General features: G+C 32.9%; 1 protein-coding gene across 5 annotated transcripts in view; it reads right to left on the minus strand.

Moving 5' to 3' along the window:
• LOC118188103 (PH and SEC7 domain-containing protein 3-like) overlaps positions 1 to 14,702 on the minus strand; it is a 306,258-nt gene that overhangs the window by 79,056 nt on the left and 212,500 nt on the right. Inside the window, exon 1 of one of the 5 annotated variants that reach the window (XM_035358460.2) lies at positions 102 to 441. The exons of the other annotated variants lie outside the window; for them this stretch is intronic. The gene's annotated coding sequence lies outside the window, so the exon portion shown is untranslated. Of the gene's footprint in view, positions 1 to 101; positions 442 to 14,702 lie in introns of those variants that run through there. 5 annotated transcript variants of the gene reach the window in all.

Genomic DNA, 14,702 nt, shown 5'->3' on the forward strand with positions numbered 1-14,702 from the left:
TTTCACCGTTTAGTAATAAAAAAAATTTAGACCCAGTTGACGATAAGTTGACTGTATAATCAAACGCATGGGATATTGATACAACACACTGAAAAACTTACCAGTTTTCCCAGCTAAATGTCAGAAATTTCGCATGGATGCTGAACGATTACGTAATGCTCAGAAGACAGCGGAACTTCGTGCACCTCTCATCGAATTCATCTTTCTAAATTTTTAACAGCTTTTTTTTGCATTCGATTATTGACCATAAGCGATAACGAGGATAGTCACAACCGAAACTAGCTACATCCGAAAATAATATTCGTTCTATTTAAAAAGACAAATACAAATAAAAAAGAAGTAAATCTATCACTCGTAAGAAGCATCGTAACTGCAACCGCTTGTCGTGGAGTGAGGAATGACTGAGTAGATAACATTAAAAACCTGTTGCTAAGTGAGCAAACGGGTAAAATCAGGCAGTCTAAAGGCACCCTCATCCTGAAGGGCCGACATTTAAATAACGAAATCAGTCTGCTAAGTTTATTAATGCAATTATTACGGTGTTGTTATTACGCAGAGACCGGGCGTAACAATTACTCTGACGTGCAAAAGGAAGAGTTCTGGCGGAAAGCCAAAGTAATTAAAATCTCCGCGTGGGTGTCCGAGCGAAAAGATAATAGAGGCAAACCAGGAAAATGTGGCAGGAAATGAAAAGAAAGAGGGAAAACACCTTCTTTTTATTGCCATTATTGCAAACCTGTAATCACTATCTCGAGGCCTATTAAACGTGCATTGTCAAATAACGTTACTCAAAATTCGAAGTGCGTGAAACCGTCTACAACCCCCCCTCCCTTTATAAAAAAAAAAAAACTATGGAGAGAAGACGATTGGTTAGCACAAAAATAATTTGCTATAGTCCAGAATCGAAAAGGGAATAAAATTAGCTATGGGTACTGGCTATTATACCAGAAAGACATACGGAATAAGAGTTTTAATACATTTGCTAGCCAAATGTAAGTTCATGTTCTAAATAAGCTAAGCATCCTTTTCCAAACAATGCAATATAGGACATAGACATGCACGTACAGTCATCTAAGGAAGAAACAAATTAAGACTTATTTCTTGGCTTTGCAAGCAACACTTGGAACTGAAAGAAGTGGCATTTCCATGTAATTGCATCCATTTACATCTCTTCAAATTTAAATAATGGCCCAAAGACTTATTCTTTTCTTAGATTATTTCTTACGAACTCCTTTGCTATTACTATATTTCTTCCCTTATTTCCCCCCTTTTATTTACTAATTAATAGAAAAATTATGCGAGTAATTTAAATTTCGAAGAACGCGGTTGCAGTAAGAACATAACAAATGAAAAGTAGCCATCCATAAAATCTTGGTAACAATCACATATTATTTTTTAAAAGAAGCCTTTTACCAAGCTATGATATTCATGCAAATATTAACAAGCAAAATAAAAAGTCCTTAGAATTCTCATTCCTATCTTCTTATGTTGTTGTATTCTGCATTTACACTGAAATTAGATATTCCGTGTTTCTGACCATCAAACATGTTGCCTGTTTCGAACACATTGCTTTACAGTCTTCCTCTCGCCCCCCCCCCAAAAAGAAAAGAAGTTCTACAGGATATATCAGTAGTTAATATCAAATCTCTTCCTCCCCATTAAAATCCTCCACGAAGGCATCTCTCCTCTAAGGAGCGACTTTGTCGTATCCATATAACCTAACCTCACCTTCTTCCCATTAAATATCATACAATTTAAAAGGATATTAAAGGCGTTGTTAATGATACAAATTTCAGATAGAAAAATGGGATTTTAATTACATTTTGAAGAAGAAATGCTCCTTTCTTAATATTTCCTTTCTTTTTGTTCATATAATGATACGGAAATGTATAAACAAAGAAAGAAAAAATATATTTTGAGCACGAAAGGCTGTGAGCTTAAAAAAGTAGAATTGCAAATGTTGATTAAATTTTTTCTGACCTTTGGTAGTCCACTTTCTTCTACAACAGTTTAAGTAGATTAAATATCGTGTTATTTCCTTAACTACAACCAAGCATTTACAGAAAAATTAACCCGTCATCCAGGATTTTTGCCTATGTACCATTGTAATATCAGCTTAAGACACATTGATATTTATTAAACTTCCCGGCTGCAATGCATTTTTATTAGTAGCAGCATCCCCCCTTAAAACAGTGACTACGACACAACCCTCTGTTTTACTTCTTTATGCTATCCGCATCTGAACTTTGAATGTCATTGATTTATTAGGAGCGATAACAAAGACTCAGCTCGTCAACGTTACAAATGTTCTTGAAATCAATCTTTTATTGACGTCGGTAACTCTCGTCAGCAATCTATCATATTAGTCAGCGCAGCCAGGAAATGGAAAAATCAGTATAAAGAGTTTTGGAAGGTAATGAATCATTTAAAGTGTACTGTGTCACAAACGGATCTAAAAAATAAAGTCACACTGCGGTGAGATAAGAATACGAGTAAAATTTATGTTTCAGAAACGTATATAAAAAAAAACATTTTCCCATGATATGAATAGTTTTCCTATTGGAAGTACATTTCTTTTAGAACACAGAATTGCAACCCGTCAACAGAGGAATTTCGGATCACGAACTCCTTACTTCAAGAACAAATTATCTGAACAAAAAATTAATCCATGACACTGAATCTCTAAGATTAAGCAAGGGTACAAAGTTCACAATGGAGACATGAAGAAATTACTAGAGCTCAACCAGAAAATGCTACAACATAAGCAGCAGCAATAAAGGACGTATGCAGAAGAAAATGTCTTCAGAAGAAGAAAGCTCAGTAATCTTACTTCTCTAATTCGCAATACTTGTGCAACAAGGGGTAAGATGCAAAGTTGCCGCGTAACGATTTCACATTTTTATATTAGAAGTGTCTTCCATTCTCAAAACTACGTTATTCACATTTCAAATGACCATAAAAAGGAAATGTAAAAATGCGTAAAAAGAACCTGGATGATTTACATTTATTTACCAGACCCTCTTTCGCTGGTTATCCAAGCAAAAATTGTCTCTAGTACTGCATGTGAATTTCCAGTTTAAAAAACCAAAATTTGAGGAAACAAATTTGCACGTTACAAAATATTCACTCAGCCGGTTTTATACACATTACCATTGGTTAATTTTTAAAAAGTTTAATTTTTAATTTTTAAATGTTTAAAAAGCTTCAATTGACAAAATCCAAAAAGAAATTTTTCGTAGAATCATACGTGACTTTGAGTAGGGTTACAGCGTACAGCACTGGTTCTCAACCTTTTGACTAACGCGCACCACTTAAACCTAAACAAAAATTGAAAAACTTTAGTACCGCCACTACATTTTACAATGATTACTTTTCAATTTCTCAACAGAAATATTAAAAAAATATATATTTTGCCATTTGAGCAACCTATTGGCTATTTGTATTAAATACACATAATAATAATATAAATAAATACGCACCCATAAATATTTGATTAAAAACTGGTTTCCATTTTGATTAGAAAAATTTGTTATAATACTTTAATTCTAAAATTTAGTATGAAATGTGGGCCTAAGATCAATTTAAAAGAGATCAGTTTCTTTATATCCGGTCTTTTTCACTTAGCTTTAAACGTAAATTAGGATGCATTTTAAATTTTGTTCTGTATTTATTTTTCAAATATAACATGAAAGAAAATACCTGTTCACACGAACAGGTTTTGCAAAAAAGCAATAAAAATTTAATGGCTTTATTTGAAATTCCTTTAAATTATTTTTTCGATTCAGCCAAAAGTTAACAAGAGTGTTATGCGTACCACTGGTATAAAGTTATTAGGTTAATTTTGAAGAAAGAGATATGAAAAATGAGTAATGTCCTCGCCGGGGCTAGAACGTGGACCTCTCGAATACGCACCGAGTGTGCTAACCATTACACCACGAAGGCATGCAGAGAGGAGGGAGAAAATACCTTATAACAGAACCTAAAATGGGTAACTTCTTGTTTGTCACTGATTGGAAGTATTTTAAACTACATAATTCTAGCTATTCAATTAAATATGGTACATTAACACTAACACGTAGCGATACCCAAAAATAACCGGAATGACTATAGTGCATTTTATAATTATGGACCGCGTCACTTGCCTTGTTAGCCTAGCTTTTCCCGCTCCTATCTGCTAAGTTGCACTAAACTGAGTACAGAGGTTCGTTCTCGATGCTGACTGGTGCGTGGTCTTGCTTGCAATGTTCTGGAATTTTGACAATGTGCGACTATAAAGAACAAATAGTATGAGTGAAATTTTATTTTTCATTAAGGAGAAATGCAGCTGAGAACGTTGTTATGCTCTGGCAAGCCTCTAAAGATGATGTTCTGATTAAATCATATGTGTACAAATGATTTTTCATACTAAAAAATAGCGTTAAGTCAAATATAGACTGCTGACTTCGTTATACACTGACGAATGGAAATGCGGAAAACACTGAGAAAAGACTACTAATGCAGAATGTCAGATTTCTGGAGAAACTTTTCCCTATTCGATAACTTTTTGTGACGATCAATATGGTACTTTTGTTTCACTGACGCTACTGAACTGTTGTTCTTTTTGTTCAAAAGGACTTTTTTCTATTTCTACATATAATCTTTCAGACGTATGGATAAGATGCAATAAAATATATTGCTTGCTTTGAATAGCGTTTTGTGTTAAGAGTTTCAGAATTATTTCCAAGTTTCCAACAGTGGGAAAAACATTGGAAAAAAGAGTAACAACGGTGGTAGGGAACACTCTGAAAAAGCTAAAATATATAAGTTAATATAATATAATTGCTTAAAAATAAATACGGCCATTTTATGCAACCCTTCGTACATTGTCACTTCATGCACAGCTACTAAAGTAATGATCAGCAGATGAAATTTGTCGCCTACAATCTTCATAATCACCTAATAATCTGCATAATAGTTGAAGGTGGTAATGCTTGGACTGTGAGGAAAGGAGAGATAATACGCGTTTTATTCGACTATGCAGTTTCACGAAGTGTTGAGATATGTTTTAAAGGTTTTTGCGTTTATTCGAAAGGAGCATTGAAAGTAAACTGTTTTCGGACCAAACACTTACTACAACACCTGATGTTTTTTGGAAGCATTGGTGAAATGTTTGTTGATGTACCGTTGTAAGCAGATTGAATTAAAAAAAAAAAAAATATATCTTCATAACATTGGGATGCGGAATACAGAAATTTGATTAATAAAATAATGATGTCCCAACAGGGATCTGTTTCTAAACGAGAATATCAAGCTTCTTTTCTCAAACACATTTTGCTCAAACATTGCACCAAATGTTCGAAAGATGCTTTTACTTATGCACTGTATCACTGGCGGGGACATTTTTAAAGAGATATATTCTAACGATAACGCTAATTATTTAAATTTAACATTACCAACATTGACATTCCATTCTCGAGAAAGGAATAGAACTTCCTGAAAGGTTAAAACAATGTATACCAAAGAAAAATTTCAGAATCTACTTTTCTAAACGGGAGATAAATTAAAATACTGCAATCCACCCACTTAAAGGCTCCTTGCGAATTTCTGAAATAACTAAATACTAATTTGACATAAGTGCCTAAAACTTCTCTCCAACCGTTAGATGATTCTCAATTTAAAGCAATTTGAATTAATTATTTATCCACGGTAGCTGTAGCACTTTCCGTTTCCATTCCAAAACGATTACGCGCTAATTTCCGCGCTTCTTCATAATTTTCGTCGCTTGTTAATTTAGTTGCTTGAATTAAGGTGGCGCAGACGGAAATATTTTAATGGAAGTGGTGGAAGCTCTAAGCATCGAATAAAGAAGAAGAATTATGAACAGCTGCAATGAATAAGACAATTTTACAAAAGATACTTTAATTCTAAAACTTGATTATTTCTTTAAATAATTTTAGATCGATTTGTTTCATTAAATACAGAAATAGAAAAAAATATTATATAGACGGTCGTTTGCCTTTTATGCATAAAATGCGTGTTTCTTGCTGTGATCTGCTAGAGTCTTGATTCTTAACTGAAGCTCAAATTTTCCATGAAAGCAAATTTTTCTTAGCATCGTCATGTCAATTTTATCTCACTCCTTTGCAGTTATTTTCCAAAATCCGTTCTGTGTTTTAGGGTATCGTTTTCCTAGATTAGTTTGAAATAAAAAGGTTGTTTAGGCTTTCTTGCAAAAAAAAAAAAAAAAAAAAAAAAAAAAAAGGCTGTTTGTTAAGCTTTGATTTAACAAACCAAAAGCGCAAAAGTCCATAGGAGAAGCGTCAGGGAATTATGCATGCATTTATTCCTTTTTTTTTTTTTTTTTTTCCCCTAAATAAGCAGCAGTTCGTATACATGTGCGACTAGACATTTTGTCCATATGAAGTTTAAATGCCATATGAAGTTTAAAAGTCCATATGAAGTTTTTAATAGAAGTCCCTTACTTTACAAATAGTCCTCATACATTTTGAGCTCATAAGGTACTACATTATATTGCCTATTCCATTCTATTATATTGCAATTATATTCGTTCTGTTGACTGAGGTATACTGTACCGCACGATAGTTGACAATTTCCACTTCCTTCGAATCTTGGCACTTTGAAAGAGTTTTTCTGTACGTTGTGACCAATACTGCTCTGCCGGCGACCGAAGATGATTATTGGCTGTTAAGCTGATGAATACAAAAATAAAGCCCGACAGTATTCCGTTACTAAGACCTCATCGTAAAAGACGGTGGTCCTGGTATTTTTGAAGATGATCACTGATCCATGCAAGACTTGTGTTGCCGCGGGTGGAATAAAGTTCTTCTAAAATTGTATATGTATGTGTTTTAAATAAACATACATAAAAACTATACTTATAACCTTACTTGGCTTTTATTCTTTTTGTACCAGTAGCCTACTCTCATACTTCATGTAAAAATGTTTTATATACCGTATTTGCTTGCGTATTTTTCCTCCTTTTCCGGCTAATTTTACCGCCTGAAAAACGGAACAGGAAAATATGCGTTTTATGCCATTTCTGAAGAGACGCCTTTAATGATAAACACAGCACATCAAAAAGCATACATAAAGACAAATTAATATACTGAAACTATACAATGTCTTTCAAAAGACTTAACAATTTCAGTAATGCTATTTTACGCAACCAAAATTCGTGCATACATTTTACATTGCTATTATTCATAAATCAGAAGTTTATAAGCTGAAACATGTGTGTGTGTGGGGGGGGTGAATGTGCGAGTAAATGTGGTATGCATAAATCAGTATAGACTAAAAGTAAGAAATCTGAACCAATTCAACAAAGACCCGAAAGAAGTGAGATTGAGTACTAGTAAAAGAAGAAGAATCAATACCAGTAAATTTCAAACTTTCCTATAAATTCGTAAAATAAAATTGCGCGGAAATAACTTGGGATAGTTTCGTTTTCTAATAAAAAATTGTGCTACTAATATATATATATAGATATAGATATATACATATATTTGATGGGTCTCTGAAACATAAAATTTTCTACAAACTTCTGGATCATTTTGTCTCAGTCCAGACGCCAGTACTGCAAGATGACAAAATAAGGTACTAAAAAGTACATAACACTTTTGAATCAGTTAATTAGTTAACACGTTCACTTCCAACCACGAGTTATTTCGTAAGTCGAAGTTTATGTTTAGGCGCCAGCTACGAGTTAATTTGTAGAACGATTTTGTTTTACTTACATCACATACGATCAAACTCGTAGTATTTTCATGTTCTTTGACGGTATTTGGGGATTAGAAAAAAACACAATTTGGCGCAATTCAAGAGATTTATTGTAATTAATATAACACAGGAACTGTAAAAATAATCAAGCAGTTTATAATAACCTTTTTTCTAATAATTGTTGTAAAAATAATCAATCTTTGTTATAAGCAACAGCCAACTACGAATATACTCGTTGTGAGTACACTCGTAGTTGGCGTTTTCATAAAACATTTTATCGCAAAAACCGACTACGATATAACTCGTATAATTAATAAAGCAATCAAAAATTATCTAAATTCAATATCTTTCCCATAAATACGCGTTTTATATTTTTATTTTAAAATGAATTAATTAAAATTTGTTGGCGTGGTGGAACAGTTTTTGAAAACGTTGCACGGCAACGAACGTGTTAAGAAAGTTGATAGATAAACTAAAGATCTTATGCTAAATAGACTCGCAATACTTCTCAGTGGTTTGTAAACACCACGTGATTGATAAATAATCTCATACTGCCCAATAATTTAACACGTAACGTAAAGTACTGTTTTTAACATTATTTTTAATGAAGTAGGTTTTATTATTATTATTATTATTATTATTATTATTATTATCAATTGTAATTTTGTAATTTATAAATATCTCTACAAATATTTTCGCCTTTTAAACATAGCAGTTAAGTTACTAAAACTTCTAAGAAATATATCTTTTACCTTAAAAAATTGTATGTGTTCTTATATATTGAGAAATAAATGCATGTTATGCTTTTAACATAAAAAAAAATATTTCATCTTTTTTCTCCTCACTAGAGGGCACCACTTTGAGTCTTGAAACTTGAACTGCTTATAATCTGACGTAATTTAGTTTCAGCTAATCCCAATTCTAGTCGGACTGCTAACGTCATTTTTTTTTTTTTTTTTGAACGCACACACATATTGCAATCAATGATTTTACTCGTAAAACTTAAAATCCTAAAGAAAGTGCATTCTACACTGTTTAAACAATTTTGTTTTATCATTCAATAAATACTCGTATATAAACATTAAATCACACGATATAAAGATTAAACTCTAAAAACATTGGTGGTAAAATTGACAGACTCTTGCGCCTAATAAAAGGAGACCGTAAAGTTATCCCTTCAAATGCATGCAGTTTCATTTGAAATTACTGCCAAACTACGGTGCAGACTAACACGTTGCCTAATTTAAAAATCCCAGGAAGAGTCAGAGATGTTCATTGAAACTTACCGACACACGTTACATGAAGCACACACAACATACTGCAATTCTATTTAGCTAATAGATGAAATATTATTAATTTAATTTTTACTTTTCTTTGAACACTAATGCCTGTTATCAGATATAATTACCAGATACAGTGTAATTAATTTCTACACCTTGGTCTCAAATCCGTAATCACTCGTTTCTTCAAACTGTTCTGCCACTAAAGAAGATCTTCGTTCCTAATTTGTTTTAAATTTTCATTGTATCTTCTTTAACTACAATAATGCTGTTAATATAATAAATAATAATAATATAAATAAGAAAAATTTTAGAACAGAAATTAGAGCAAACAAATGACAACAGCATTTCTAAGAATTACAAGAGTGATAGAATTGCCACTTAAGTAATAAGAATATGTATGAAAAGCAATTACTATTTAAATAGACCTAAAATATGTAAAGATATCATAAACAAATGTAGCACAATATAGAGTCCCTGTGATAAAATTACAAAAACAAAGGGAAAGAAAAAGAAAGGTGGGGATTGGTAAATGATATAAATTATTTCTTACCTTAATACGTATATATTTCATAATAGTAATAGTACACATTTCCTAATTAAATAATTCTCAAGAGTTTTCATAATAACAAAAACTTCGAGCAAAACATTTGAATATTTTTTTCATTCTTTTGTGAAGATTTCATGCACACGTTTCTTTTTAATTAAGATGGAAATAAAATTAATAATTGATTTACATATCACTGTCTCGAATGTAGCATTATTGATGTAAACACAAATATTAACCGATTCAACATTTGCTGAATCATCATTAAAAGTTCCGATACCAAAAGTGAAATTAAGACATTTCAAATCAAAATTAAAATTTAATACCGAAAATTACGCTGAAAACTATTAGGAGTTGGGGAATGAAATTTGCACAGCTTAATTTTCAATAAATTGTATTTATTGCTGGGAAATATTTTCCGTAAAGACTAAAAAAAAACTAAAAGTCGAGAGATTCAGCGATCTCCGCGGAGATCGGAAGTTGTAACAAAAAACTGAAAAGTTAACAACTATAACTTACACCCAGATAGCATACACATAAAGGAATGAGAAAATTTCGTACAATTCCCCCGCACTTAAAATTCAAGTACGAAGAGGCAGGAGATGGTCGACCAATTCCGAGAGTAGTGGCGAGTTATCGTTTACAACATTTTTATAAGTCAGGTGCCACTGCAAGCAATATTAGAAATCACAAATGTAAAATATCAGCTACATCCTTGCGGGAACTCGAAACATGGATCCTAAAATTGCTGTAGTCCGTCCACTATAAGAAGAGACCTGGCCTTGCCTGTTAGTCGGGGAGTTCGTATCACTGCTGAAGAGGCGCAGAGAAGTCATCCGAGGTTGCAAATGAGTAAATTCGAACTCCACTGTCATAGAGCACGGGCAATTAGTTCCAGTTTACCTAAAGTAAAATAATGGGATCGTCCGATTACACATGATGTAGCCATGGCCAAGTCTCTTCTCGGGTGGACAGACTACAGCTGGAAAGGAACTAGACAGAGATCGGCTAGACATAACTAGCTAGATTAACGCTCTTTTATAAGATCAGATCAAAGCCTTTCAAAGATTACTAATCTGAATCGGCTCTTTTTTACGATTCACAGCTCATTAACAGCAGTCTTGATGAATAAGATCGGGAATCATAAGTAAATCATCAGCGGTGCAGCAAATAGTGAAAAGAACCGAACGAGGAATGGGACCGGAAGATACGACTCAATTGAAACGCTGTCTAAACTTGTTTGTTTCAATTGTATTTGTAAGATTCATAAAACCTGCTTTCTACATAAAACTAAAAAAAATATTCTGTAATAAAAAACGTTCAAAAAGTTACGAAATTATATAATCTAAACGCCATTAATAATATAAAACATAAATTCTTATTTTAGAAGTGAAACATTCCTTTCTTCTCTAAAATGGAAATCGAACTTTTCTGGCACTCTTCCCGAAACCTTGGCCATTACAATGACACGATTAAGAACCAAACACAAAAGTGGAGCAAGAAACATTCTATAGCGTTTAAGCCTAATGCATATGTACAAGAAATTACTTCCTCAGTTTCACATGTCTAAAATTTCTAGCGTAAGGGCGCAACTCTACCCCTTAACTGCTCGGAACAGTGTACTATCTATAGATAGTAAGTTATTTATTTACAAGTTCATTCATTCTCAGGCCATTCTTGTGTTATGCAAGTTCAATTTGGGCCCATACACGAAAAACTAACACGCAAAAACTGCAAGTATGTCAGAATAATGTTCTAAGGCAAATAATGAACGCAGAATGGTATATAAGAAATAATAGGATCCATGAGGAACTTGGTATGGAGTTGCTCAAATCATATTACTACAAACTGGCTAAAAGCTTTCATGCAAGGCAACAACTCATTGACAACTTCAGTATTAAAATTTGTAACTACGATTATAATGATTTAAATAATATGGATATGCCTGTAGCCCAGTTAAAATACTATGATAATGTAAACCTTACTTTTTCCCTTTCCCACAGCTGCTAAGTACTATCACTCTTATATACCCTTGTATTATACGCATGTAACTGTGTTTGTATATATGTAATCTTAATATTCATTCGCTTTAATTCACCTTGTAACTGTGTGTGCTTGCATGCTTGTGCTTTCTTTTCTATAGATTCAGGCTATTAGTACTTGTGTTTATTTACCACGTAATTTCATTCAGTCTCATCAGCTCGACCGCATCTGTACCTTACCTAATTAACTGCTTATCAATATCCCAGCTTCATTCTGCGTATCTGCTAGTATTTAATTCGCATTTGATCATATTTAAGTTAGATTCTTTAATCATTAATATTAACAATCATTAATTATTATCATTAACAAATTTTAAATTAATAATAATAATAAAAATAAAAATAATTATATCCTTAATTGATTGGTTAACCTCATATCAACTTTCTAAACAGCCAAATATTTTACAAGGGGTAGAGCCTAGGCTCAGGCACCCCTGTTGTTGCAAGCACCGTTCCACAGGGAAGGTGCTGGATTTAGGGGCCGCCATTTTTGCACAATGCGAGAAGATACATAAATACATACGTACATATATACACACGGATTCTTCTTTACTTAACAACAGAGATTACACTAGCAAAACAAGTTTTTCGTGTCATTTAATCACACTACAGATGCACTGAATTAGTAAATTAATTCGATTAAAATTATTAGATGACACAGAAAGATGACTTCAAACTTAGAATACCTGCAAAGTCTCTAGAAATTCACATCACTTTTGTTACTGTTGGCTACAAGCAAGTCACTACTACAATTTATTGCAGCAACAATTACATTATAGTTACGTAATACCTGATTTAAAATTAATCGATTTCGCCAGCACCGCCAAAACTTGGCGGCATTTTATGCAAGCTATAGGCAGCCCAACTTTTTGATTAAACAGAAAGAATGCAAGGGGATCGATAAGGACAAGAGGGCATAAGTAAGCTGAGGAGGAAAAGAGGAAACTACAACATACGTCCTTGCAACGCAATACTCTCTGCCTCTTCCTTAATCTAAAGGGCAGTCGGTTGACGAACTCATCGGTTATGTTGGACGCCACATTCCGTTGTAAATTCCTGCCATAACTCCGCCGGGAATGCGGATTAGCGCAAAAGAAAGTGAACAGGTCATGAAAAGTATAAAATGATATAAAAGTATTTCTAAAAAGCTAGAAAAAAGGTTTACGAAAGTTTTCTTCCAGTCTACAACAATTATGTCAACCTTTACTGCCCGCCAGCTAAACTATACTGAATAATTCCCGGTACATAAGGAAAAGAAAGATTTAAACGGCTGAAAAAAAGTAACGCCTTCTAACTTAAAAATGTGTACTTGATATTAGAAGAAGAAATATATCTAAACACGTTTGCCTTTATCTCAGCCGTATATTTTCATTGCTAAATGAAGAATTATATAAATTTATAAGCTATGGCTATAAGAAATGAAGATTTAGAAAAACTTATTATACATATCGGTATTTATAGATTTTATTACACATTTTTGAAATTTTGTCTTGGTTGTCTCCTTTATTATTTTTTTTAGACAATTAACTCACTGATTTGAATTTTGATTGATTTTCTGCTTAAATTACCTCTTTTACATACATTAATCACAAAATGCAAATAGTATACCTAAGATTTGTACACTGAATTAGCTTGGTTAATTAATTAATGGTTCTAGTTAAATTATATGTCCTTGGCAACTAAAACTCCAGAAGAGTATAACGACTCTTCGCTGTTCTTACAACTGCAGAAACAAAGTCCCAATAAGGATTAAAATACCCTTTTATTTAGCTCAAAAATATTTACAAGAAAGCCTCCATTTGGGCTTTAACTCAAGATAGAAAATAAGCAAATAAACTAATTGTAACTAAAATTTAGTCGAAACTGTACAGAAATAATTAAACGAGTTGACCCTTTATTAAACCTCACCGGCGAATACTAAACAGGCACGTCAGGATACGGCCGAACGTAGTAGGATTGGCTTAAAGTGACGACGTGCTCACAAGGCAGAACACGCTCTACTGAAAACTTCTGAGCTCTTCTGTGGAAGTGGCTGATCTGGTTCATTAAATACTGGTTCTACCTCATTTACATAAAACGATTTCTGAAAACTCACCTTGGCGGGGAAATGAGATAATATAGAAAAGTTGTTTTAAAATTAAAAATAACTATTATAAAATTTAAATAAACCCCTACAAGCTAAAAATGGAACAGAAATAATACGTTCAAACAGATTTTCCCGTAATATTTATAACTAGCCATTATTCAATGGAATTATTGGCAAAAGCGGAACATAATTAAAACATAATGTTTTTAACATATAAGTAACTTTTAAGCTCAGTTTTAAAAACAAATGTTCTTGCTTGTTTTCCATTATCCTTCATCAATACTGTAAATATCAAGGCACAAAAACAAATTCTTAAGAACGATCTACAGGAATACAGCAACCAACTCCGATTTACGTAAGACACGACTTAAATTCGCAGTTACGTAAAGGAGTAATCAGATTTAACGACGAAGGAAGCTAGGAGAAACCATTGGAGCTACCATTGCAGGATTCCTAAAAGAAACAAATTACACAGGAACCGATAATCCCAGCTAGTTACGCGGGACATTTTTACAAAAGTGATGAAAGTGTCTAGTTTAAAACTGTATACTAGTAGCTTTTACCCCATAGAGCTGGTTTTCAAACAAACAGTCAACCAAACAGATATCCCCAAAATGAAAAATTACGAAAATGTTTCTTTCGACACGCTGTTGGAGGTAAGTTGTAGATGCGATACCGGTTTTAGTGCGCAAAATGAGTAAGATTTACGCTGAAACCAACTAATTAGAAAAAAGGATTCGGCAAATAATTCGTCTTATACACGACGTGCGTTATGGTTAGCCATTTGTTTATCACTTTTATTGTTCAATGTTTATTTACCCTTAAGAAACTGAAAATACTACGTCGATTGTCCCGCCAGTTTAAGACGTGAAAACATTTTCAACAAAGAGTTTAAACGAGGCTTTTAATCTCCCATGCATTATGCTACAGTTTGAAAATGTGAAGCAGACGTATTAATTTCGATATGTGTTACAACAAGGCTAACTACGACAATAAAGGCGTATAATCTCACAGTCTATTGTAAAAATGTT

This window comes from Stegodyphus dumicola, chromosome 7 (genome assembly GCF_044657685.1).
Source record: "Stegodyphus dumicola isolate Sdum_Otavi_A_Nest chromosome 7, ASM4465768v1".
NCBI classification, from domain to species: domain Eukaryota; kingdom Metazoa; phylum Arthropoda; class Arachnida; order Araneae; family Eresidae; genus Stegodyphus; species Stegodyphus dumicola.